The 27,016-nt window shown below is 38.1% G+C and overlaps 1 pseudogene; it reads right to left on the bottom strand.

Moving 5' to 3' along the window:
* Positions 1-2,206: 2,206 nt before the first annotated feature.
* LOC127486681 (ubiquitin carboxyl-terminal hydrolase 14 pseudogene) overlaps positions 2,207-27,016 on the bottom strand; it is a 189,114-nt pseudogene continuing 164,304 nt past the window's right edge.

Genomic DNA, 27,016 nt, shown 5'->3' with positions numbered 1-27,016 from the left:
TACACAACCTATCTTATATTAAAAAAGAAAAAATTAACATCTAAAAAATATATTGTCATTCCACACAAAAATCTTAGTTAAGGCAGAAAAAGGAAGAAATTAATAAGCAAAATAACCAAGTTAGGCATTGAGCTAGTTGAGCTTTCATAAACTATAGTTTTGATTACTTAGATTTATAACACCTTTATCAATGCTTACTAAATTGAATATGTATCTACATAGGGAACTTGAATATTTGTTCTATTCAAGATTAATGTGCAACTATATACATTCAAGAACATGCAGAAGAATCTCCATGTAACACTGTCTATAATAGCTCAAAACTAGACAAAAATCTTAAATGCCTATCAAGAAAGATCCATAAGCAAATGAATGCATAGTTATAAAATGGGATACTATAAAAAACAATGAGTAATTAAACATGAAACAATAGTTATCTTCATCCCAATTATGAATCCAGGGTCCTTTTTATTACCACATAAAGTTAGAAAAATAAAAGGAAATCCACTACAAATTATGTGGATTTAGAGACTGTAAACCAAGTAAGATAACTGAGAGAATAAGAAACATGGCATTTCTTGGGAAAGAGTGGTGATAAAAGCTAATACAAGGTTTTTAAAAGAGACAGTTGAAGAGAATATGGAAAATTAGGGGAAATGGAGTTTAGCAAATTGACACATTGGAAATTTTCAGTAAGCCATAGTTTTTTCATTCCCATCACACTGAACAGAAAAAAACAAGAAGTTAATTGAAATCTTGATCTTATAGTCCCCAGTATTCAAAAACTGTGCAGTAAAAGAACTGCACAGATACTAATTACATTTCAACATAGATTTGATTTCAACAAACCATACATGTGCTTGAGAAGCATATATGATAGTGTTGTGCCCTATTGGACCAGATCCAAAATAGATAAAAAAAAAAAGGCATGAGAGCCCTGTTTACTACTCTGTGAAGTAGTATACCCACCCCTCCAAGGTTATGAAGTATTTTTTAAATCACTGCAGAATGGTACATGCAAGGTCCAATGAAACAAAGATAATGGCTCAGCTCTTAAAGTCCCTATAAAAGTAAAAAATAGTCCTCAAAAGGAATTATTTAATGATGAATTAGCACAATTTAATTTAAATTTATTATAAATGTGCTAATGGGACTCTTTGCAGTTATTTCAACTACATATTATAACCTTAAGGACTCACCAAAAAGTCATCAGAAATTTCCTGTGTCCTGAATCCTTTTCCTTTTTCTTCTGACAACCAGGAATAAAATCCTGATGGAGGTAGAAGATTAGTTTGAATAATCAGGCACTGAAATGATCTCAAGTGAAAGATGAGTAAGAACATCTGCTCATCTTTATGCCCATTTCTATATGGTATCCCTATCTCTCTCATCTTTCAGATTTATATTTATATATAAGGATTTATATCTAATATCTATATATAAATATATATTGGATTTAACATATTAATGTAACTTCGTTTGTTAGCAGGGAGAACCTAAGTTAGAGAACATGAGTCTTGGGGTCAGCGCTGTGGCACAGCGGGTAAGGCTGCCACCTGCAGTGACAGTATCCCATGTGGGTGCCAGTTCAAGTCTCGGCTGCTCCACTTCCATTCCTGCTCTCTGCTGTGGCTTGGGAAAGTAGTAGAGGATGGCCTAAGTTAAGCCCCTGTACAAATGTGTGAAGACTGGAGGAAGATCTTGGCTCCTAGCTTTGCATCAGATCAGCTCTGGCCGTTGTGGCCATTTTGGGAGTGAACCAGTGAATAGAAGACCTCTCTCTCTTTACCTCTCTCTGTCTCTGCCTATTTGTAACTCAGCCTTTCAAATAAATTAATAAATTAAAATTTTAAAAAAGAAAGACATGAGTCTTACCCTCTAAGAATTTCATAGTCAATCCACAAAGATTTAAAACTGTGCTATTGATTAGTAAACAAAAATATATCACTGTTTTAGTGATTTTTGTAATTAAAAAAAACTACCTGCTTTGACTACTTTTATAATATTATTAATATTGAAAATTTAAAATTAAAGGTGATGAAAATATTAAAAACATACAAGGTATGCTCTAAAAATTCAACGGACACTGCATGAAATTTATCAGAGATTGGGATTGTCTTGGAAAGGTAAATACGGGTTAATTACAATACAGGCATTCTGTTTCTGCCTACCACAGTTCACAAATAGGTCAAGGCAGATCTGAGCATTACGGATATAATGGGTTAGATATGGTGATAAGGTTACCAAATCCTGTGTAAGAGCATCAGAAAGGTATCAATAGACAAACTTTTTACAGTAAAGAGACACCTATGTAGAGGTTGTGTTCACCTTTGCCACAGAAACCACTGCTAACTTCTTCAGAGATAACCCCTCATTCTTATACATTTGTTATGAGGCTGTAAATCACAAAATCACAAGGCATTTCTTTCAAAAGAATCAAAATAATCTAAATGGTGCCAATGATAACACCTGGCAAGGTAGACATGAAACTTGAAGGACAATAAAATATGCTTTTGAAATTATGATAAAAACGATGTGGCCAAAACACCCAAGCTTTCTGATCTATGGTAACAGAGAATAAAGCCATCTAATTAAAAGAAAACTTAGAAATATGCATGTGCATCCATGCTCCCACAATGTTAACGATAATTATGTCTCCAATTTCTTCCTTGTATAAGAGCAATTCCTTCCCAGTATTTCCAAGTTAGCTAGCCAATTAATCTCTATTTTGGTGTGTGCTACTTTGAATTGTGCTTCTATCATTTCGAATGGAAGGATTTTACTTTCACTACAATTTTTCATGCCAACATCAAGATTTCAGAAACTAAGGATGATATTTAGAAAGTGTTGCTAGAAAAAAGAAATGGGCATGAAAAACAGAGTAAAGTCTAAATTAGGAGGTGAAAAATCTCAAGCATAACGAAGATCGACTCTAAGATATTAAGTCAAACAATCGCTGGCAATTAGGTGGCTGGAGATGAGAGTTCAGTCCCTATGTGAAAAGCCTTTTGATCAAAGAATTAGACTTTTCTTCATTTGAGCTTAAGTTGAGATGAAAATCCCACTCAACATCTTGATTACAGCCTTACAGAGGACCAAGCTAAGACATGCTAAGATTTCTGATCTTCAGAAACCATGAGATAATAAACGTTTCTTGTTTTAATTTCATCATTTTTGTGGTAAAATTATTACACAATAGATAATTTATTCAAATTTAGTATAGCATAAAATATGGATTCTGAGGATTAAGGAGGATGGAGTGTTACAGATAATTTATCATGTAAGATATCCTCAAATACCCAAGTAGGAGCCAGACAGCACACTTTCCACCACAACTGAGAATAATACATCTGTGATGGGAGCCCCAGCATTCATGAAGGAATCTACAATGACTTTGCTTGTAGATCCTGAGTTACAGAGTAAATATATATCATCAAATCAAGGCATTTAAAAATAAGAGGAATAACAGGACCATGAGTGTAAGTGTTAAGTGAAGGAAGTGAATGGCCAAAAACAAAGCAGGGTGGTCATGGTTACTATAATGAACAGCAGAAATGTCAGAGTAATAAGATGATTTTGATATCCAGAGACCTAAGGCAACAAATGAGCACACTGATAAATGATTACTTGGTCTGTATAAGAAAAATCTTAGGTCCAGTTCACACAAGTCTTATTTCAGTTAACAGACAAGTTACAATACCTCAACAAAGCTTCAGACTTAAGTCAGCTTACATGCCCAGAAATGGTTGGAAAAAATAAATGTAAGCCTGGTCTCTAGAAGAATCTCAGTGCTTCCCAAATCATATTTTTAATCTTTCTCATCAAGTTGTCTAGAAACATCTTTGCTCGTTTACCAAAATGAGGGTTCACCAGGTATTTGGTAGTGTCTACAGTCTGTCTCCTAATTGCACATAGCCATGTAAGCTTACAACATCACCCTGGCCCTACTTTCAAAGTAGAAACTTGTGGAGATGAGATAGTCCAGACGACTTTCAGAACTTATAGCCCAAGTCCACTTGACTGGACCCAGTGAGTCTTTTAAAGCACTTTCTGTTTATTTTTTCCAATTGCGGAGTAATTAGAATATACCTACACAGAACCTATTAGAGTAGTAAAATATATGCATTAGTTAACTCTTCATGTGTAGTAATAGGACTACAAACCTAGCTGCATAAAGCCGTTCCAGAGTTTAACAGGCCACAATCTTTGTGGGTCTGTAATCCAAGCATGGCATAACTAGGTTCTCTGCAAGACTGTAATCACAATGACATCGCAGCGTGGCTCCTCTGACAAGTACTGCTGGAGGAGAATCTCTTCCGAGCTCAAATTGGCAGTCAGCGTTCAATTCTTGCAAGTGTCCAGCTTGAATCTATCCCTTTCCTTTCAGCTATGAACTGTTTTCTGCTCTCATTGCCTTGACACTTCCTTCTCTATAGGTCTGTACAAAACTTGCTTCTTCAAAGGCAGCAAAAGCTGAATAAAAATATGATTTGAACCCCAAATATCAAGATCTTAGATTCACCCTTTTTAAATCTAAAAGGCACTGAAATTATTTTTGCCTATGTCTAGAGGAGATTTTTTGAAAATTTGTTTATTTTATTTGAAAGCTAAAGTGTCAGAGAGATAGACACAGAGAGAGAACTCCCATTCACTGGTAGACTCCCCAAAAGGTCACAAAAGTCTGGGTTGGGCCAGGCCAATGCCAGGAGCCAGCAATTCAATCCAGGTCTCCGACCTGGATGACAAAAATTCTTTGCTGCAAACCCAAGCTCATTAATAGGGATCTGGATATGAAGTGGAACAGGCAGCACTCAAATCAGCACTCTTACGTGAAAAGCTACCATTGCAAATGTCAGCCTAACCTACTGCACCACAATCCCAGCCCCAAAAAGAAGCTTCTTAGACACAGATAAGTAATTGATAGGATTTCTGTTCAAAGAACAAATAAAGAACATTTTAAGCTGTCCTCAGTGTAGTATGGTAATTAATATAATATTGTATTAATATAATTAATATAACTAGCTTGTTCAAGAACAAATCAGTGTGGGGCATAGTTCTTTCACTACAACTAAATTTACATTAAATTTATGTTCTAGTTCTTGCATTTGAAGTCAGTGTATGCCAAGATGAGCAGTTTATGATCTCTATGCAGTAGTTGTTGTGAAGCCACTGTCTTTGGGAAGACAATACAGGTAAGATCCAAAAACAATGTGGGTTTGTTTCTAGATCAACAATAACAAAATAATTATCACAACAGAGTGAGCCACACAATTTCTTGGTTTCCTTTTGCAACAAAATTTTTATTTATACTGTATTACAGTCGATTAATGTGCAATGACCTTTATCTATTATAGACATTATGTATTGATTAAAATGTTCACATCCTCTGAGCCTTCAACAGAAAATACACTTTTTTTCTGGTGGACTATATTGCCTCCAAATTGACGGCAGATGGCCAGAATTATGGTTGCCGAAAGTCAAAGTACTGGTGGCAATTTTCTTAATGTAAGACAACAGTGAATTTGTCACATGTTTGACTCTCCATTTCATGAGCGATGTGTCTATAGCATGTATTGTGCCTAGATAACAATTCTACCCACAGTATGATTTCTTTCTAAATTGGAGCCCAAACTCTTGAACTCTGCCACTCTTTATCAACTAAGTTTGTAGAATATTCCAAACCTTCTCTTGCCAGTTCAACATTGTTCCCTAATCTTCAACATGAGTACACCTATCCCAGTACACAACTCTCTTTTTATGATTCATTATGATTATGATTCATTAGAAGTGACATTGAAGTTTTATCATGAGATTGTACCAATTCAGCCACATCCCCAGGATTTATTACTAGTTCTAGTTCTCTGGATAGTTCTACCACGTTTCTCCTTGAAGACTCAAACCACTCAACATTGTGCATAAGGTCAGGAATCAATTGCTTTCTAACTCTGTTGTTATTTTGCACTCTAGAATGGTGAATACTTCCCCCCAAATTTTCAGTTTACTTTGCTCAAATCATTTAGAGGAATCACATTCTATGGAAGCTATATCTTCACAAAATGTATTTCTTAAATAAGACTTAAAAGTCTAATTTGCTCTTTGATTCATGGGCTACATGATGGATGTTGTGCCAGCAGACAAGAAATGACATCAATTTCATTAATATTGTTGGTAATCTACATCACAGTTCATGGGGGACCAGGTGCATTGTAAATGAATGATAATGTTTTCAAAAAGAACTTTTTCATTTCTGAGCAATGGGCCTCAAAAGTCAGCTTAAAATATTTAGAATGTCATGTTGTAAATAGAATATGCTGTCATCTAAGATTTGTCATTTTACTTATAGAGCACAGATGAGTATATTTCATGTATTTGTTAAATGTCTTATGATTTTCTAAATGAGCATTGGCTTCAACTTAAAATCACCAGCTAAATTCCTCTCTATCAATAGAATCAGGCTAATCTTTGAAGCTTTGAAGCAAGATGCTAATTTCTTTATAGCTATGAAAATCCCTAGATTATATCTTCTTCCAATATAAGGCTATTTTATCTACACTAAAAATCTGTAGATTAGTGTGGCCACCTTCCTTTAAAAGTTAGATCTTGTGGGTAACTTGCTACAACTTCTACATCAGCATTTGCTCTTTCACCTTGCACTTTTTTTTAAAGATTTATTTATTGATTAAAAGGCAGAGTTACAGAGAGGAAGAAGGTGAGGTTGAGACAGTGAGAGTGAGAGTGTGTGTGTGTGAGGGAGAGGGAGAGGGAGAGAGAGAAAGAGAGAGAGAGACAGAGCGAGCTCCATCTTCTATTCACTAGTGCACTCCCAGATGGCTTCAACAGCCGGAGCTGGGCCAATCTGAAGCCAAGAGCCAGAAGCTTCTTCTGGGTATTCCACAAGGGTGCAGTTGCTCAAGCACAAGTAGTGTCTTCTGCTGTTTTCCCAAACCATAGCAGAGAGCTGCTATGAAGTGGAGCATCCGGGTCTCTAAAAGGCATCCATATACGATGCAGGCACTACCGACAGTGGCTTTACCTGCTTTGCCACAGCAGCGGCCCCTCACCTTGCACTTTTATGTTATGGAGATGCCTTCTTTCCTGAAGTCTCAGAAATCAAATCTTAGAACATTATGGGGGCTGGCGCCATGGCTCACTAGGCTAATCCTCCGCCTTGCGGCGCCGGCACACTGGGTTCTAGTCCTGGTCGGGGCGCCGGATTCTGTCCCGGTTGCTCCTCTTCCAGGCCAGCTCTCTGCTGTGTCCTGGGAGTGCAGTGGAGGATGGTCCAAGTGCTTGGGCCCTGCACCCCATGGGAGACCAGGAGAAGCACCTGGCTCCTGCCATCGGATCAGCGTGGTGCGCAGGCCACGGCTGCCATTGGAGGGTGAACCAACGGCAAAAGGAAGACCTTTCTCTCTCTCTCTCTCTCTCTCTCACTGTCCACTCTGCCTGTCAAAAAAAAAAAAAAAAAGAAAAGAAAAGAAAAGAAAAGAAAAGAACATTATGGGTTTCTTTTGCTTCCCTAGCTTTTCTCACCCTTCATAAAAATGAAGAGAGTTAAGTTCTTGCTGTAGATTAGTATTTGGCTTAAGGAAATATTGTAATTGATTTGCTTTATCTAGACCACTAAAACTTTCCCCACATCAGCAATAATATGTTACTATCACTGGGGTAGCAATTTTAGCTTCTTCAAGAACTTTTCCATTGCATTCACAACTTGTATAACTTATGCAAGAAACCTACAATGTAGCATATCTCAGTTTTCAGAGTTTTTTCCTCAGCAAGCTTGATCTTTTCTATGTTTTTTAAATTATTACCTTTCATTTGAATATTCAGAGATAAAGGTTGGGTTATTGCCTACTTTCAATGTTATTGGATCTCATAGAATAGGCAACTGTGATGGGAAGAGGGAAAGAAAAGGAAACATCTGATTGATGAGGCAGTCAGAGCACACATATTAATCAACTAAGTTCTCCCAAACAATTAAAACAATCATATGAAAGATCACTGATTCCAAATCACCATAGCATGTGAAAAAAGGAAAATTTTGAAATACTGAGAGAAATACCAAAATGTGATGCAGATTCAGGGAGTGAGCACACCCTCTTGGAAATACGGTTCCAATAGACTTGTTCAATGCAGAGTTGAAATTAACCTTTAATTTGTAAAAATTGCAGTATCTGTGAAGTACTTTTAAGCAAAGCACTATCAAAGGAAGTATGCTTGTCATAATGAATAATCAAATAATATGATTGTTTCTAATAGTCAACAAATAATTGATGCAATAATCATTACTATGACACGTATATGTTTATATACCTATATATATATATATATATCTTTTTGAATGCAGATTGTTGATTATTTTTTGCTTTTCTTTATATTGATATTTCCCTTAAAGTACACCTTCAATAAAAATAGGTTAATAGTATTTGGAGTGCTATTTTTGACTGGCTTTATAATTTCTCCTCTTGTGGACACATATATCGTTGAAATTGAGACAGTTGATTCTTTTAACCTCACCATCTACCAAGTACATAATTCAATGAAAAATAGCTCTTGTGAATTGATTTTGAAAAGTAAATTAAGAGTTTGTTCAATAGTCACATATTTAAATAGATTGAGATGTATTTTTTCTGACATGACTGCAATTATACCTGACATAACTGCCACCTGTTGTCAATGGGACTACACTTAAGAAACTGAAAGAGGTCTCTGGTTTCTGTACAGGCATCTTTTTAGTTTTTAGATGTTTAGCACATAAAAAAAGATTAAGCATTGCTCTTCATTGTTAAACATTTATCACTGTGATGATGCTTGAAATTTTTGTCAGTTTTATTTATACATAAAATTTATATATGAAGCCATCTTTCTGTTTTCCCCTTGAAAGTATAGTAAGGAATTATTATTATTATTATTATTATTGTCAACAGTAAGGTACTAATTGGAAGGTTGAAGTAAAACACAACATGGATCTCATTATGAATCATACAAGCAACTTAGCTTGTAAAACCCTGGAAATATTTCTATGGTTCAGAAAATATTTAACGCATGATGACACACTCAGAAGTAATTAAAAGGATAAGCATTTAGATAAATTTTTTCTCTTCATAGTAATAGAAGAAAAACTTACAAAAATTGTCATAAATATAAGACTTAGCAAAAATAGACAAAAATATTTCATTTAACATTTAATATGTTTAAAAGTGGCACATAATGTAAATTTGTACTAGGGGCCAGTGTTGTGGCGTAGCAGGTAAAGCCACTACCTGCAGTGCAAGTATCCCATATGGGCGCTGCTTTGAGTCCCAGCTGCTCCACTTCTGATCCAGTTCTCTGCTAGGGCCTGGGAAAGCAGTGGAGGATGACCCCTGTACCCACGTGGGAGACCCTTTATCCTTTTCTTTTTAATTTTTATTTTTGTTTGCTTTGTTTTATTTGTTCTTCCCTGGAAGCACGTGAAATCTTTTTTTAAAAAGATGGCCTGGAAATTGTAAGCATCCTCACCTTCACTGTTAACAGTACCAGCACCAGTATTTGCTGACCATGTACAATATGTTGGAGAGTGGTTGTCTTTTCTGAAGTCTTTTCTTTAATTTTTTATCACTATAAGCCAGGTCAGAACCAGAGATGTGGATTTACCTTATGAATCAGTATTTTCATATGTAACTCAGTAATGATTTGATAAATAAGCAGATGATTAATATATGTTTTTTAATTTCATTCTCAACCATTAAGATATTCATGTCCCTTTCTGCTTGATAAAATAATTTTATAAGCGATAGTAGTTTCAATATACAACAGTTTTTTTAAGTAGTAGTAATTTAAAGATTCATTTATTTACTTACTTGAAAGCCAGAGTGAATAGAGAGAGGGGGAGAGAGAGAGAGAGAGAGAGAGAGAAGGAGAAACATACAGAATGAGAGAGGGATTTTCTATAATCTGGCCCACTCCCCAAATGGCCATACTAGCCAGGTCCAGGCCAAAGCCAGCTGAAAGGAACTCCAACCATTGTCTCACATGGATGGCAAGGGCCCTAGTACTTGAGCCCTACACTGCCTTCCCTGGTGCATTAGCAGGAATCTGGATTAGATGTGCACAGCCAGACTTGAATTGACATCCCAATGTGGGATTTCTGCTTTGTCAGTGGTGGCTAAACACAGTGCTGCAGGATACCAAAAGAATATTTTGCAACAATAACTAATTAGTTTCCTTTTTAAAGAATACTTGAGTTTTATATTAAAATGTGTACTCTTGAATTGAATGACATGGTACAATGCATTAAACTGCTATTTGGTATGCCTGCGACCTATATCAGAGTATTATTCCAGAAGATGGCGGAATAGTGAGGGCGCGCACCGATAGTCCGGGAAAATTTAGTTTAATAAAAGGGGAGTTACGGTAGCCTCAGAAAAAAGAACCAGGAAAATATTGCAGAGGAGACTCTTCTGGATCGAGTGGCTGTGAATTGGAGGACCTACTGGGAGAACAAGGTCGCCCACCGCGCGGAAGCCGAGCCGCGGGACCGAGCCGCGGAAGCCGCAGGGTCTGCACACCAGTGCTCGAAGGGGAGTGCATGCCACACAGACAACAGCGGGGAGACTTGGGACGTCCAGGGCTCCGAGTCCACACATCGACGCTGGAAGGGGAGGTGAGCTCAATAGCCCGAGACATTGGTGGGGAAACAGGGGTCAGAATCTAGAGGGGGGCTGGAAAGTGCAGCAAACTCACTACCGGAAAGAAGGAAAAAAAAAGCTTCGGGGTTTCTCTTCCCCCTAACCTTGCAAAGGTCGCAAGGCTGCAAGGCTTGAAGAATTCCCAAGACACAAAGAGCAGGCCCCCTCTCTGGATTTACATATCAACGGGGGAGAGCTAAGGAACTGAGTCACTACAATTCAGTAGCCTAGGCAACCCAGTGGGAGTCCAGAGGAGCTTAAAGGGACTCTGGGGGTAGAAGCCAGAGACTGGAAGCTAAATACCATCAATTCTGCACAGCCATGCCCTGCGGTGTTACTTACCCCCTGAATAAATAAAATAAATAAATAAATAAAAAGAGAGAGATTTACCACACATAACCTGAGGGTGTCACCTTTGCACACCCTTAACCAGGAAGAACCAAGCAGAGCTCTCAGCCCGCACCCATCTCAGGCCTCCAAAGCTCCTCCAACAGCAGGCAGTCCACTTAATACGGACATAGTATAAAAAAAAAAAAAAACGCACAGTGACGCAAGAAGAATTAACTATGCCAAGTAACAAACACAGAAATCAAGGGAACAAGATCAACGATGACACTATGATGCCTCTAAATAAACAAAACACCCCAAACCAAGATTATGAAGATGATGAGATAGAAGAAATGCAAGATACGGATTCCAAAAAATTTATGATAAGAACATTTAGAAGTTTTCAAAAGCAAATCCTTGAACTACAGAAATCCTTATTGGACAAGATTGAAAATCTCTCTCGTGAAAATGAAATTTTAAGGAAGAATCAAAATGAAACTCAGAAACTAGTAGAACAGGAAAGTGTGATAGTGAAGGGAAATCAAAATGAAATGAAGAGCTCAATAGATCAAATGACAAACACATTAGAAAGCCTTAAAAACAGAATGGGTGAAGCAGAAGAGAGAATATCAGACTTAGAAGATAGAGCACAGGAAAACATACAGTCAAACCAAAGAAAAGAAGAGGAAATTAGAAATCTAAAACATATTGTCGGGAATCTACAGGATACTATTAAAAAAAAAAAAAAAAAAACAACATTCGAGTTCTAGGAGTTCCTGAAGGCATGGAGAGAGAGAAAGGATTGGAAGGCCTTTTTAGTGAGATACTAGCAGAGAACTTTCCAGGTTTGGAGAAGGACAGAGACATCCTAGTACAGGAAGCTAATAGAACCCCCAATAAACATGACCAAAAGAGATCCTCACCACAACATGCGGTAATTAAACTTACCACAGTGAAACATAAAGAAAAGATCCTAAAATGTGCAAGAGAGAAACGTCAGATTACTCTCAGAGCATCTCCAATCAGACTCACAGCAGACTTCTCATCAGAAACACTACAGGCTAGGAGGGAATGGTGAGACATAGCACAGGTGCTAAGAGAGAAAAATTGCCAGCCCAGAATATTATATCCTGCAAAGCTCTCATTTGTGAATGAAGGTGAAATAAAGACTTTTCATAGCAAACAGAAATTGAAAGACTTTGTGGCCACTCGTCCGGCCCTGCAAAAGATACTTAAAGATGTGCTATACTCAGAAACACAGAAACACGACCATCAATATGAAAGAAGGGAAAGGAAGAACACCTACCAGTAAAAGAGCATGGGAAGCTCAAAGCATATACTAGAAAATATTTCCGGGAAAATGGCAGGGCAAAGTCACTACTTATCAATAGTCACATTAAACATTAATGGTCTGAATTCTTCAGTTAAAAGACACCGTTTGGCTGACTGGTTCAAAGAACACAACCCAACTATTTGTTGCCTACAAGAAACACATCTCTCTAACAAAGAGGCATGCAGACTGAAAGTGAAAGGTTGGAAAAAGATATTCCATGCCAACAGAAACCAAAAAAAAGCAGGTGTAGCCATATGCCATATTAATATCAGACAAAATAAACTTTAATACAAAAACTGTTAAGAGAGACAAAGAGGGACACTATATAATGATTAAGGGTTCAATTCAACAGGAAGATGTAACTATTATAAATGTATATGCACCTAATTACAGGGCACCGGTCTATTTAAAAGATATGTTAAGGGACTTAAAGGGAGATTTAGATTCCAATACAATAGTACTGGGGGACTTCAATACTCCACTCTCAGAAATAGACAGATCATCCAGACAGAAGATCAACAAGGAAACAGCAGATTTAATCGACACTATTGCCCAAATGGATCTAACAGATATCTACAGAACTTTCAACCCTACATCTACAGACTTCACATTCTTCTCAGCAGTGCATGGAACCTTCTCTAGGATTGATCACATACTAGGCCATAAAGCAGGTCTTAGCAAATTTAAAAGAATTAGAATCATACCATGCAGCTTCTCAGACCACAGCAGAATGAAGCTGGAAATTAGCAACTCAGGAAACCCCAGAAAGTATGCAAACACATGGAGACTGAACAACATGCTCCTGAATGAACACTGGGTCATTCAAGAAATCAAAAGAGAAATCAAAAACTTTCTGGAAGTAAATGAAGACAACAACACAACATATCAAAACTTATGGGATACAGCAAAAGCAGTATTGAGAGGCAAATTTATAGCAATAGGTGCCTATATCAAGAAATTGGAAAGGTACCAAATAAAGGAGCTTTCAGCGCATCTCAAGGACCTAGAAAAACTGCAGCAAAGCAAACCCAAATCTAGTAGGAGAAGAGAAATAATTAAAACCAGAGAAGAAATTAACAGGATTGAATCCAAAAAAAAAAAAAAAAAACTATAAAAAATCAGGCAAGCGAGAAGCTGGTTTTTTGAAAAAATAAAGAAAATTGACACCCCATTGGCCCAACTAACTAAAAAAAGAAGAGAAAAGACCCAAATCAATAAAATCAGAGATGAAAAAGGAAACGTAACAACAGACACCACAGAAATAAAAAGAATCATCAGAAATTACTACAAGGACCTGTATGCCAGCAAACAGGAAAACCTATCAGAAATGGATAGATTCCTGGACACATGCAATCTACCAAAATTGAACCATGAAGACATAGAAAACCTAAATAGACCCATAACTGAAACAGAAATTGAAACAGTAATTAAGGCCCTCCCAACAAAGAAAAGCCCAGGACCAGATGGATTCACTGCTGAATTCTACCAGACATTTAAAGAAGAACTAATCCCATTTCTTCTCAAACTATTCAGAACAATCGAAAAAGAGGGAATCCTCCCAAATTCTTTCTATGAAGCCAGCATCACCTTAATCCCTAAGCCAGAGAAAGATGCATCACTGAAAGAAAATTACAGACCAATATCCCTGATGAACATAGACGCAAAAATCCTCAATAAAATTCTGGCCAATAGAGTACAACATCACATCAGGAAAATCATCCACCCAGACCAAGTGGGATTCATCCCTGGTATGCAGGGATGGTTCAACATTCGCAAATCAATCAATGTGATTCACCACATTAACAGACTGCAAAAGAAAAACCATATGATTATCTCGATTGATGCAGAGAAAGCATTTGATAAAATTCAACACCCTTTCATGATGAAAACTCTAAGCAAATTGGGTATAGAAGGAACATTCCTCAATATAATCAAAGCAATTTATAAAAAACCCACAGCCAGCATCCTATTAAATGGGAAAAGTTGGAAGCATTTCCACTGAAATCTGGCACCAGGCAGGGATGCCCACTCACCACTGCTATTTAACATAGTTCTGGAAGTTTTAGCCAGAGCCATCAGACAAGAAAAAGAAATCAAAGGAATACAAATCGAGAAGGAAGAATCAAACTATCCCTCTTTGCAGACGATATGATTCTGTACTTAGAGGATCCAAAGAACTCTACTAAGAGACTATTGGAACTCATAGAGGAGTTTGGCAAAGTGGCAGGATATAAAATCAATGCACAAAAATCAACAGCCTTTGTATACACAAGCAAAGCCATGGCTGAGAAAGAACTGCTAAGATCAATCCCTTTCACAATAGCTACAAAAACAATCAAATACCTTGGAATAAACTTAACCAAGGACGTTAAAGATCTCTACGATGAAAATTACAAAACCTTAAAGAAAGAAATAGAAGAGGGTACCAAAAATGGAAAAATCTTCCATGCTCATGGATTGGAAGAATCAACATCATCAAAATGTCCATTCTCCCAAAAGCAATTTATAGATTCAATGCAATACCAATCAAGATACCAAAGACATTCTTCTCAGATGTAGAAAAAATGATGCTGAAATTCATATGGAGGCACAAGAGACCTCGAATAGCTAAAGCAATCTTGTACAACAAAAACAAAGCTGGAGGCATCACAATTCCAGATTTCAGGACATACTACAGGGCAGTTGTAATCAAAACAGCATGGTACTGGTACAGAAACAGATGGATAGACCAATGGAACAGAATTGAAACACCAGAAATCAACCCAAACATCTACAGCCAACTTATATTTGATCAAGGATCTAAAACCAATTCCTGGAGTAAGGACAGTCTATTCAATAAATGGTGCTGGGAAAACTGGATTTCCACTTGCAGAATCATGAAGCAAGACCCCTACCTTACACCTTACACAAAAATTCACTCAACATGGATTAAAGACCTAAATCTACGACCTGACACCATCAAGTTATTAGAGAACATTGGAGAAACCCTTCAAGATATTGGCACAGGCAAAGAATTTCTGGAAAAGACCCGGGAGGCACAGGCAGTTAAAGCCAAAATCAACTATTGGGATTGCATCAAATTGAGAAGTTTCTGTACTGCAAAAGAAACAGGAGAGTGAAGAGACAACCGACAGAATGGGAAAAAATATTTGCAAACTATGCAACAGATAAAGGGTTAATAACCAGAATCTACAAAGAGATCAAGAAACTCCACAAAAACAAAACCAACAACCCACTTAAGAGATGGGCCAAGGACCTCAATAGACATTTTTCAAAAGAGGAAATCCAAATGGCCAACAGGCATATGAAAAAATGTTCAAGGTCACTAGCAATCAGGGAAATGCAAATCAAAACCACAATGAGGTTTCACCTCACCCCGGTTAGAATGGCTCACATACAGAAATCTACCAACAACAGATGCTGGCGAGGATGTGGGGAAAAAGGGACACTAACCCACTGTTGGTGGGAATGCAAACTGGTCAAGCCACTATGGAAGTCAGTCTGGAGATTCCTCAGAAACCTGAAGATAACCCTATCATTCAACCCAGCCATCCCACTCCTTGGAATTTACCCAAAGGAGTTTAAACTGGCAAACAAAAAAGCGGTCTTCACCCTAATGTTTATTGCGGCACAATTCACAATAGCCAAGACCTGGAAACAACCTAAATGCCCATCAACGGTAGACTGGATAAAGAAATTATGGGATATGTACTCTTTAGAATACTATACCGCAGTAAGAAACAACGAAATCCAGTCATTTGCAACAAAATGGAGGAATCTGGAACAAATCATGCTGAGTGAAGTAAGCCAGACCCAAAGGCACAAATACCATATGTTCTCCCTGATCGGTGACAACTGACTGAACACCAAAAAGGAAACCTCCTGAAGTGAAATGGACACTATGGGAAACGGTGACTTGATCAGCATAGCACTGACTGTTAATGAACAACTTAATACATTATCCCTCTTAGTAGTTTTTTTTGTCTGTTCTAAATATGACTGGTTTAATTCTGTAATTATCACAGAGTTATTCTTAAGTGTTGAAAATTAACTGAAATGTGATCCCTGTTAAACATAAGAGTGGGAATAAGAGAGGGAAGAGATGTACAATTTGGGACATGCTCAAGCTGACTTGCCCCAATTGGTAGAGTTTGAAACATACCAGGGGACTCCAATCCAATCCCATCAAGGTGGCATGTACCAATGCCATCTCACTATTCCAAGTGATCAATTTCAGTTCACAATTGATCATAATGAAAGGACTAAGAGTCAAAGGGAGCACATAAACAAGTCTAGTACCTGCTAACACTAACCGATAGAATAAATAAAGGGGAGAGTGATCCAACATGGGAAGTGAGATACTCAGCAGACTCATAGAATGGCGGATGTCCTAAATAGCACTCTGGTCTCAGAATCAGCCCTAAAGGCACTCGGAGCTGGCTGAAAAGCCCATAAGAGTATTTCAGGCATAGAAAGCCAAGACACTCTGGCAAAAAGATCTCTGTGAGTGAGATCCCAGTGGAAAGAACAGGTCTTCAAAGAAGGAGGTACCTTTCTCTGAAGGGAGGAGAGAACCTCCACTTTGAATATGACCTTGTCTAAACAAGATAAGAGTCGGAGAACTCAAGGGGCTTCCATAGCCTTGGAAACTCATGACTGGTGCATAGGGAGATTACTAATGCCATAAACAGGAGTGTCAATTTGTAAAGTCAACAACAGGAGTCACTGTGCACTTACTCCTCATGTAGGATCTCTGTCCTTAATGTGCTGTGCATTGGCATTTAATGCTATAACTAGTACTCAAACAGTATATTTCACTTTGTGTTTCTATGGGGGTGCAAACTGTTGAAATCTTTACTTAATGTATACTAAACTGATCTTCTGTAAAAAAAAAAAAAAAAAGAAATTATCAATACCCAACTTGACTCTCACTGGGATTAAACATGACAATAGGTCTGATCTGATTTCATCATCATTTAAAAAATCATCTATTATTTTTCACTTTATGTTTCTGTGTGGGAGCAAACTGTTGAAATCCTTACTTAATGTATACTAAGCTGATCTTCTGCATATTAAGATAATCAAAAATGAATCTTGATGTGAATGGAAGGGGAGAGGGAGTAGGAAAGGGGAGGGTTGTGGGTGGGATGGACAGTATGAGGGGGAAGCCATTGTAATCCATAAGTCGTACTTTGGAAATTTATATTCATTAAATAAAAGATAAAAAAGAGTATTATTCCAGTCTCAACTAGATTTTTAAACCAGATCCCTGCTAATATTCCTGAGAAATAAGCAGAAGATGGTCCAAGTGCCTAAGCCCCTGTCCCAAATGTGAGTGTCCAAGATGGAGTTACAGTCTTCTGGCTTTGGCCTGGGCCAATGTGGTTCTTACAGTCACTGAGGAAATGAATCAGCAGACAGCAAGTCTTTCTCTCTCTGTCTCTCTCTCTTTCTTTGTTGCTCTACCTTTCAAATAAATAAATAAACTTTTAAAACAGATTTTTTTAAGAAATAAAAAGTAATCATTACATTTAGCATGAAAAAAATTCCAAAAGTTTATTACAGTTGTGTATGTGTATGTGTGTGTGTGAGTATGTTTACATCTCAAGAAATATGAAAGAGTTTTGGGGGTACTTCACTTTCAAAATTAAATCAAATGCCAAACAATTGTCAGAATTTTTAATTTTTATATCGGTAACATTGAGGAATCATAAATCAGAGACCACTATTGTAAGAATTTACAATTTTAGTAGCATCCACATATATTCATGCTTTTATTTTTGCTTTTCCATTTACAAAGCTTTACATCAAAAGGTATCCTTGCAATTGTGGACAGAAGTGAAAGAGAATACTGGAAATGTTAAACTCTAGTCAGAGAAGTGGCCAAGGGAGAAGACATTCAAGGAAAAATGGTTGTGTGTATGTGTGTGTGTGTGATTTCCTGAAAATGATCAGGGCATTTTTCAATTGCTTTAAAATACTTTTCCTGTTTGAATAATCTTTTTTTAAATTTTATTGAAGTTATACACATTTCATGTATAACATACATACAGATTTAAGAACATATTGATACTTCCCACCCTATCCTCAATCTCCCCCATGCTCCAACCCTTCTTTGTCCTCCCTCTCCCATTAACATTCTAAATTTTTAGAAGGATGTACTTTCAGTTTACTTAATGATAGTAAAGTTAACCCTAGAATAAGTAAAAGAGTTTAACAAATAGTATGAGGAAAAAAAAGTTCCTCAGCAGAAGAGACAAAGTCTGTAAACAATCATCAAATCTGAACATGTCCATCTCACTCCAATATATTACATGTAATCTTACATTTCATTTAGAAATACCTGCTATAGAACTAAAGTTAATGAAAGTCAATTTCCAGCCAATGCTGTTTCATTGACATTTTTTTGTTTATAAATGTGTATTGATTAATTTTCATCTGCTTAAAGGATGAGAGAGCGAGAGCAAGAGCGAGAGCGAGAGAGCGAGTCAATGAGAGATCTTTCATCCACTGGTTCACTCCCCAAATGTCTGCAACCACCAGTGCTGAGCCAGGATGAAATCAGGAGCCCAGAGCTGCCTCTGAGCCTTCCAGGTGAGTGGCAGAGGCTCAAGAGTTTGAGACATCATCTACTACCTTCCAGGATGCATTACCGGAAGCAGGATCAGAAGCAAAGCTATCAGGACTCAAATTCTCATTCTAATATGGAAGGTAGCATCCCAAGAAATGGTTCAACCTCCAAACTGTTGTACTAGTCCTGTTACCAGGGAGTTGCAAATTGCAGATGTTTGTATCACTTGTCTTTTAAAACCTGTACTTCTACTTCAAACCATAAAAGGTGTTATGGAAGATATCTCCTTGTAAATGACCCCTCTGACTCCAGTACATTTGCTCCATGGAATAGGTAGGTACTGCAGGATACATCAACCTGTCATGAGATATTCAAAACTGCTACAAATTTGAACCCATACTAACTTCTCAACCAGAAGATGCTGCTCATTCTGTTAAAATACTAAATAATATTATGCTTGATTGCCATGATTCTGTTGATAGAATTTTTTTTTGAAAAAAAATTGCTATGTTGTGACAAATATTTAGCTTGGCAGTTCAGATGCCAACCTCCCACACTGGGATGCCTGCATTCCAGTCCTGCTCTGGCTCCTGCTCCCCGCTTCCTGCTAACACACACCCTGGGAGGTCACAGGCATAGGTGCCTGCCATTGATATAGGAGAACTGTATTACATCCCTGGCTCTCATCCATGTTTCCTGTCCCTGGCCCTGGTCCAGCCTTGCCATTGCAGATATTAAGGGAGTAAACAGGGAGATAGGAGCTCTGTCGGCGTGTCTGTCCGTCAGTCTCCCTGTCTCTCAAATTAAAAAAATGCCTTAAAGTTACTGTAGTAAATGAAGTATCCAATGAGTTGATGTTTGAAAGTGAATTTAGTCAGAAAAATTAATGCTACGCCTTAAATTTCTCCTGGAAAACAATGCTTTAACTTAATTTTATTCAAGAAAGTAAAACTCAGTGTTCTAGAACTAACAAAAAGATGGAACTCCAATCAGAAGTAACTCAAATTCACACAACTGTAGAAAATCAAAAAGGAAAATAAAAGAGCTAAACAGTTTTATGATGACCTGTTTACCAAAAATAAAATTTTTGATTATTCATCATTGTGAAGTACTTTTTATTTTTTTAATATTTGCTTTATATAAGCAGAGTTACAGAATGAATGGGGTGGGGGAGAGAGAGAGAGGGAGAAACTTCCATCTACTGATTCACACTTGAAATGGCTGCAACAACTGGGACTGTGCCAGGTCAAAGCCTGGAGCCAAGAACTCCATGTGGGTCTCCCACATTGGTGGCAGGAGCCCAAGAATTTGGGCCACCATCCACTGCATTCTGAAGTGCACTAGCAGGGAACCTGATTGGAAACAAAGCAGCTGGGACTTCAACTGGTACCCCTATATGAGATGCCAGTGTTGCGCATGGCAACTTAACCCACTGTGCCACAAGGTGGCTCCCTGTAGTTTTGAGAGAGGGGGCTTCAAAATTTTGTCTTTCTCACCCTCACCAACTTGATGTGAAAAAGGGTAGAAAATGAAACTGGTATGTGTATATATATATATATCTCCAAACCTAAAAGTTGCATTTATTCATAAGGTTGAAAGTAGAAAAAAAGCATAAAAATAAGAAAATATTTCTTGGGCAAGCACTGGTATGTATTTGTTAGTTTAGAGATTAATATTACTTTTTTATATATAAACATAAATGTATTATTTTCTCATATATAGAGAGAAATAGCCCAAATTCGCTGAGATATTCTAGAAATTATTTCAAAGAAAAAATGAGAGCAGAGAATTATAGAAATATTTTTTTCTACCTGCAGGGAAAAACATATAAGTACACTGCTATTGGAAAAGAATTTATCAGAAGCTTCAAGGCATGTCTAAGGTTAATATAATAATTTATGAGATAAGTAAATATTGAGAATTTTGCTCATTGTATTAAAAAATGAAATTTCTAGTGGGAGAAATTTCAGCAAGTTAGTAGCTTAGGGAAAAGGTTATCTTTATTTCCCATCAGAATTAACAAGTGAAATGAATGTCAGCAGATACATAGCAAAGTTATTCTCCAGGTATGCACTGAATGACAAGTGAACATGTTCAATCCCAATGGAAATTAATGGGCAAAATTTATTTGAAGAAGTAATTATCTAAAGTAAGGAGCCCTTTTAAGATCCTTGAACCCTGAAATGGGAAATTCTTCTGTTAAAGATCTGAGAAAAGCAAAGAAAAATAATATACTCTGCTTTCTGTCCTTTTAAGAGAAAAAAATAGTATCTTACTTCAGCCTAACCTTCAAATAATTTCATTGTCCATGCCAGAACAAATTTAAATACAAACCAGGGAACCTGAAAGTATGTGATCCATGACGTCAAATGTCATTTCTAGACACTTTCCAAAATAAATAAATAAATAAATAAATAAATAAATAAAAGAAGGAAGGAGGAGGGAGGGAGGGAAATATCACTATATGCCTGGAATTGTATGTATGAAGTACAAAAATCTGTTCCCTTTATGTTACTAGGAACAATTTTACTCTGAAAAATACTATCCTTCCTTCTATGGCAACACTCAAAAATGCCAAATTTAATGACAAATGAAGTTTGGATATCTAAGTGAAAGATTTTAAAAAGTCACTTTTTAAACTGGAACAATAAATTTCAACAGAAAAAATGATGCTATATTCTTCACCTAAATGTAAAATATTTTCATAATCCTCCTGATGCAAGCCCTGGAAGGTAGCATCAACTCTTGAGTTATTGATTTCCTCCGACTACATGGAAGACTTGGATTGAGTATTCAGCTCCTGTCTTTGGTCCAGCTAATTCCGAGACATTGCAGTCATTCTGGGAGTGGACTGGTAGAGGGGAGTTTCTCTCTCTCTTTCTCTACCCCTCCCTTCCTTCCTTTCCCCCCGCTTGCGGTCTCCCTCCCTCTCTCTCCCCCCTTCTTTCTCTCTTTCAAAAGCTATATATAGGGCAGGCGCCTCAGTTTACTCGGCTAATCCTCCGGCTGCGGCGCCAGCACCTGGGGTTCTAGTCCCGGTTGCTCCTCTTCCAGTCCAGCTCTCTGCTGTGGCCCAGGAAGGCAGTGGAGGATGGCCCAAGTCCTTGGGCCCTGCACCCACATGGGAGACCAGGAGAAAGCACCTGGCTTCTGGCTTAGGATCAGCGCTGTGCGCAGGCATAGCAGCCATTTGGGGGTGAACCAATGGAAGAGGAAGACCTTTCTCTCTCTCTCTCTCTCTCTCTCTCTGTCTGTCTAACTCTGCCTGTCAAAAATAAAATAAATAAATAATTTGCAGACACTATTCTTGTATATGTGATCCCTTTGGTTCTTAGTCCTATCATTATGATCAATTGTGAACAGAAATTGATCACTGGGACTAGTGAGATGACATTGGTACATGCCACCTCGATGGGATTGAATTCGAATCCCCTGGTATGTTTCTAATTCCACCGTTTGAGGCAAGTCAGCTTGAGCATGTCCCAAATTGTACATCTCTTCCCTCTCTTATTCCCACTCTTATATTTAACAGTGATCACTTTTCAGTTAAGTTTCAGCACTTAAGAAGAATTGTGTATTGATTACAGTATTCAACCAAAAGTATTAAGTAGAACAAACAAAAAAATACTAAGAGGGATAACATATTAAGCTGCTCATCAACAGTCAGGGTGAGGGCTGATCAAGTCACCGTTTCTCATAGTGTTCATTTCACTTTAACAGGTTTCCTTTTTGGTGCTCAGTTAGTTGTCACCTATCAAGGAGAACAAGTGGTATTTGTCCCTTTGGGATTGGCTTATTTCACTCAGCATAATTTTTTTCAAATTCCTAACAGGGATCACTTTTCAGTTAAAATTTAAACACCTAAGAATAATTGTGTGTTAATTACAGAGTTCAACCAATGGTACTAGAACAAAAAAAAAATACTAAAATGGATAAAGTATTACATTGTACATCAACGTCAGGACAAGAGCTGATCAAGTCACTGTTTCTCACAGTGTCCAATTGATCGTAATGATAGGACTAAGAACCAAAGGGATCACAAAAACAAGAATAGTGTCTGCAAATACTAGCTGATAGAATCAAAAAGGGAGAGAATGATCCAACATGGGAAGTGTCGCTCCCCCTCTTCATGGAGGAACGACACAAGACCCTGCGCTGTTCTTTTGTCTGCTCGGCCCTCTCTGGGTTTGCTGCTGGTTCTTCCCGGGTTGGCTACCGTCCCTTCCACCTCCGTGGAAGGGCGGTTCCCCCTAACACCTTCCCCACTTCCGCGGGGGAGCGGCACACCGCCGGCCGGCTCTCTCGGGGGCTGCACAGGTGTTCATTCAGATGTTCCCCTTAGATGTTCCTGGTGCATGTTGTCTCTCTCCTCCTTTATAGTCCTCTCCACCAATCCGTGCTCTGCTACCCACACGCCAAGTACGCTGCTCTCCTCCAATCAGGAGCAGGTCCTACAGTTTATTGGTTGAACTGGAGGCAGCTGCGTAGAAGCTGTTTGCCTTCTCAGCGCCATATTGTGGGAGAGCAGATGCATAGAATAAGTCTTAATTCCAGTAACTTAGTCTAGTCCGGGTTGCTCCCCACAGGAAGTGAGATACAAAGCAGACCCATAGAATGGCAAATGTCCTAACAGCACTCTGGCCTCATAATCAGCCCTTAAGGCATGCGGATCCGGCTGAAATGCCCATGAGAGTATTTCAGGCATGGAAAGCCAAGACACTCTGGGGGGAAAAAAAAAAAAACCTAAATGAAAGATCTCCACGAGTGAGATCCCAGTGGAAAGAATGGGTCATCAAAGAAGGAGGTACCTTTCTCTGAAAGGAGGAGAGAACTTCCACTTTGACCATGGCCTTGTCTAAATATGATCAGAGTCAGTGAACTCACGGGGCTTCCATAGCCTTGGCAGCTCATGACAAGAGCCTAGGGTGATTACTGAGGCCATAAACAAGAGTGTCAATTTGTGAAGTCAACAACAGGAGTCACTGTGCACTTACTCCTCATGTAGGATCTTTGTCCTTAGTGTGCTGTACATTGAGATTTAATGCTATAACTAGTACTCAAACAGTATTTTTCACTTTATGTTTCTGTGTGGGAGCAAACTGTTGAAATCTTTACTTAATGTATGCTAAACTGATCTTCTGTATATAAAGAGAATTGAAAATGAATCTTGATGTGAATGGAAGGGGAGAGGGAGTGGATAAGGGGAGGTTTGCGGGTGGGAGGGACGTTATGGGGGGAAGCCATTGTAATCCATATTCTGTACTTTGGAAATTTATATTCATTAAATAAAAGTTAAAATAAATAAATAAATAAAACTATATATAATTCTACTGCTATACATCTCTACCTCTGCCTATCTCTTCTAATATGACTTAATCTAAATGATCACCTGAGTTCTTGCTAACTATAAACTCAGGTAAGATAAAAAGTGGTTATTATTTAAAGTATGACAAGTGGAAACCACCAATCTCAAATACATGAGATAAAATAATACAGATAAAAGTACAGTATACCACCAAAGGGCAGAAGGCAAAGCTGGGGTTAAACATGATTTATAAAATTCCTTCTTGAAGCCAAGTATCTATATGTTTGTAACTTACCTTCTGCATATATCTGATCCTAATTTTTTAAATTATCCATTTTTATTCACTTGGAAGGCAGAGAGCCAGGGAGCCAGAGGCAGACAGAGAGAGAAAGGATGTCTTCTTGCCCAGTGCCACTCACAATGTATTGGTAATTGCAGCAAAGGTAGTGGATAAAAGACAAACAAAAATAAAAGCCATCCAAGGAAGAAGGAAAACTATTCACAGATGACATGATAATACATATTTTTAAGATTTTATTATTTATTTGAGAGGTAGAATTACGGACAGGGAGAGGGAGAGACAGAGTGAAATTCTTCCATCTGCTGGTTCACTCCCTGAATGGCTGTATTGACCAGAGCTGAGCTGATCTTCAGCCAGGAGGTTCTTCTGGGTCACCCATGAGAGTGCAGGGGCTCAAGCACTTGAGCCATCTTCCACTGCTTTTCCAGGCCATAAGTGGAGAGCTGGATAGGAAGAGGAGCAGTTGGGACACAAACCAGTGCCCATATGGGATACCAGCGCGCTGCATGGGGAGGCTTAGCCTACTACACCACAGCACTGGCCCATGATCATACATTTTTATTGACAATACATGTATAGATGTGTGTGTGTGTGTGTGTGTGTGTGGTCATAAAATCCACAAGTATTAGAGGTTATAAATTCAGCAATGTTGAAGATTACAATAACAACACTCAAACATCAGTGGTGGGGGTCCGTGCTGTGGCTTAGCAGATAAAGTCACTGTTTGTAGTGCCAGCATCCTAGATGGGCTCCAGTTAGAGTCTCAGACACTCCACTTCTGATCCAGCTCCCTGATAGTACTTCTGGGAAAGCAGTGAAGATGGCCCAAATAATTAGACCCCTGCATCCATATGGGAGAATCAGATGAAGCTTCTGGCTCATGTCTTGGGCCTGGCACAGCCCAACTGTTGCAGGTATTTGGGGGAATGAACCAGAGGATGGAAGACACCTCTGTCTCTCTCTCTTTGTCTCTACCTCTCTGTAACTCTGCCTTTCATATAAATAAAAATTAAATAAATTAAAAATTAAAAAATTAAGTTGTGTTTCTGCAAAACTGCAATGAACAATTCAGAAAGGAAAATACAAAAACAATTCCATTAAGTAACTCCTAAAAGAAATAAATGCTTAGGAGTAAAGTTAACCAACTGAGTGAACATCCTGTACACTGAAAAGCACCTCAACAACAAAAGTTAAAAGAAGTTAAGGATATGCAAACACAGTCCATGTGTATGAGTAGGCAGATCTACTGTTAAGATGTCAATACTTCCTAGAATGTTATATGAATTCAAAAATTAACATGAAAATATGATTTCTAAGAGTCTTTTTACATAAAAGAAAAAATATTTTTTTTATTTAAAAGGCATAGCAACAGAGGGGGACAGAAAGAGAGAGAGAGAGAGAGAGTTCTTCCATTTGCTGGTTCAATCCCTGAGTGGCAACAGGAGTCAGGGCTGGTTCATGCGGAAGCCAAAAGCTTGTATTGCTATCTGACTCTCCCAGGCATGTGACAGGGGTCCAAGGAGTTGGTTCATCTTCGCTGATTTTCCAGGAACATTAGCAGGCAGCTGGATTAGAAGCAGAGTAGCCAAGACATGCACTCATACTCCAATATGGGATGCCAGTTTAACCTGCTTCACCACAATGCCAGCCCAGAAAAAGGCAAATTTGATTATTAAATTCATATGAAATTTCAAAGGGTTCCAAACAGCCCAAACTGTCTTGAACAAGAGCAAAGTCTGAGGACTTAAATTTTCCTTTTTTCAAAGCCAAAGTAATTGAAACCTATATTCTGGAATAAAGCAAAGTAAGTATAACTGAAAACAACAATCCTTTCATAGGTGTGCTTTACTTATCCATAAATATAGGCTCTTTGGTTTGAAGCAGGAATTGTGTGTGTGTGTATGCATGTGTGTATGTGTATGTGTGCGTTTCTTGTTTTGAATTACAACCGAGAATCAAAGTGTTTAATGTTTAACCATGTATCTGTCTGCCTTAGCTTTATAATTGTCAGTAAATCCATTTGACCTTTACTTTAAAGATTTATTTTATTTATTTGAAAGGCAGAGTTACAGAGAGAGAGGGAGAGACAGCCAGAGAGAAGTCTTCTATTTGCTGGTTCATTCTCCAAATGCTCACAATGGCCAGGGCTGAGCCAAGCCAGAGCCAGGAGCCTGGATCCAGGAGCTTCTTCCAAATCTCTCACGTGGGTTCAAGGGCCCAAGTACTTGGGCCATAATCCACTGGTTTCCCAGGCACATTATTGGTGAGCCAGATTAGAAGTGGAGGAGCCTGGACTCAAACCAGCACCGTAAGGGATTCCAGTGGGGCAGGCATTGATTTAACCTGTTAAGCCACAATGTTGGCCCCCAGTTTGACCTTTTAAGCATAATTTCCTTGTTTATAAAATCTATTGCTATCTTCCAGATACAGAGTATTTCAGAACACCATTGATTAATAATAACCACCAACATAGGCATGATGCTTGCATTCCAGGTTGTTTGAATTT

Source organism: Oryctolagus cuniculus, chromosome 3 (genome assembly GCF_051225735.1).
Source record: "Oryctolagus cuniculus isolate XC-2025 breed Fujian yellow rabbit chromosome 3, ASM5122573v1, whole genome shotgun sequence".
NCBI lineage: Eukaryota > Metazoa > Chordata > Mammalia > Lagomorpha > Leporidae > Oryctolagus > Oryctolagus cuniculus.
This window is presented reverse-complemented; position numbering and strand designations above follow the sequence as displayed.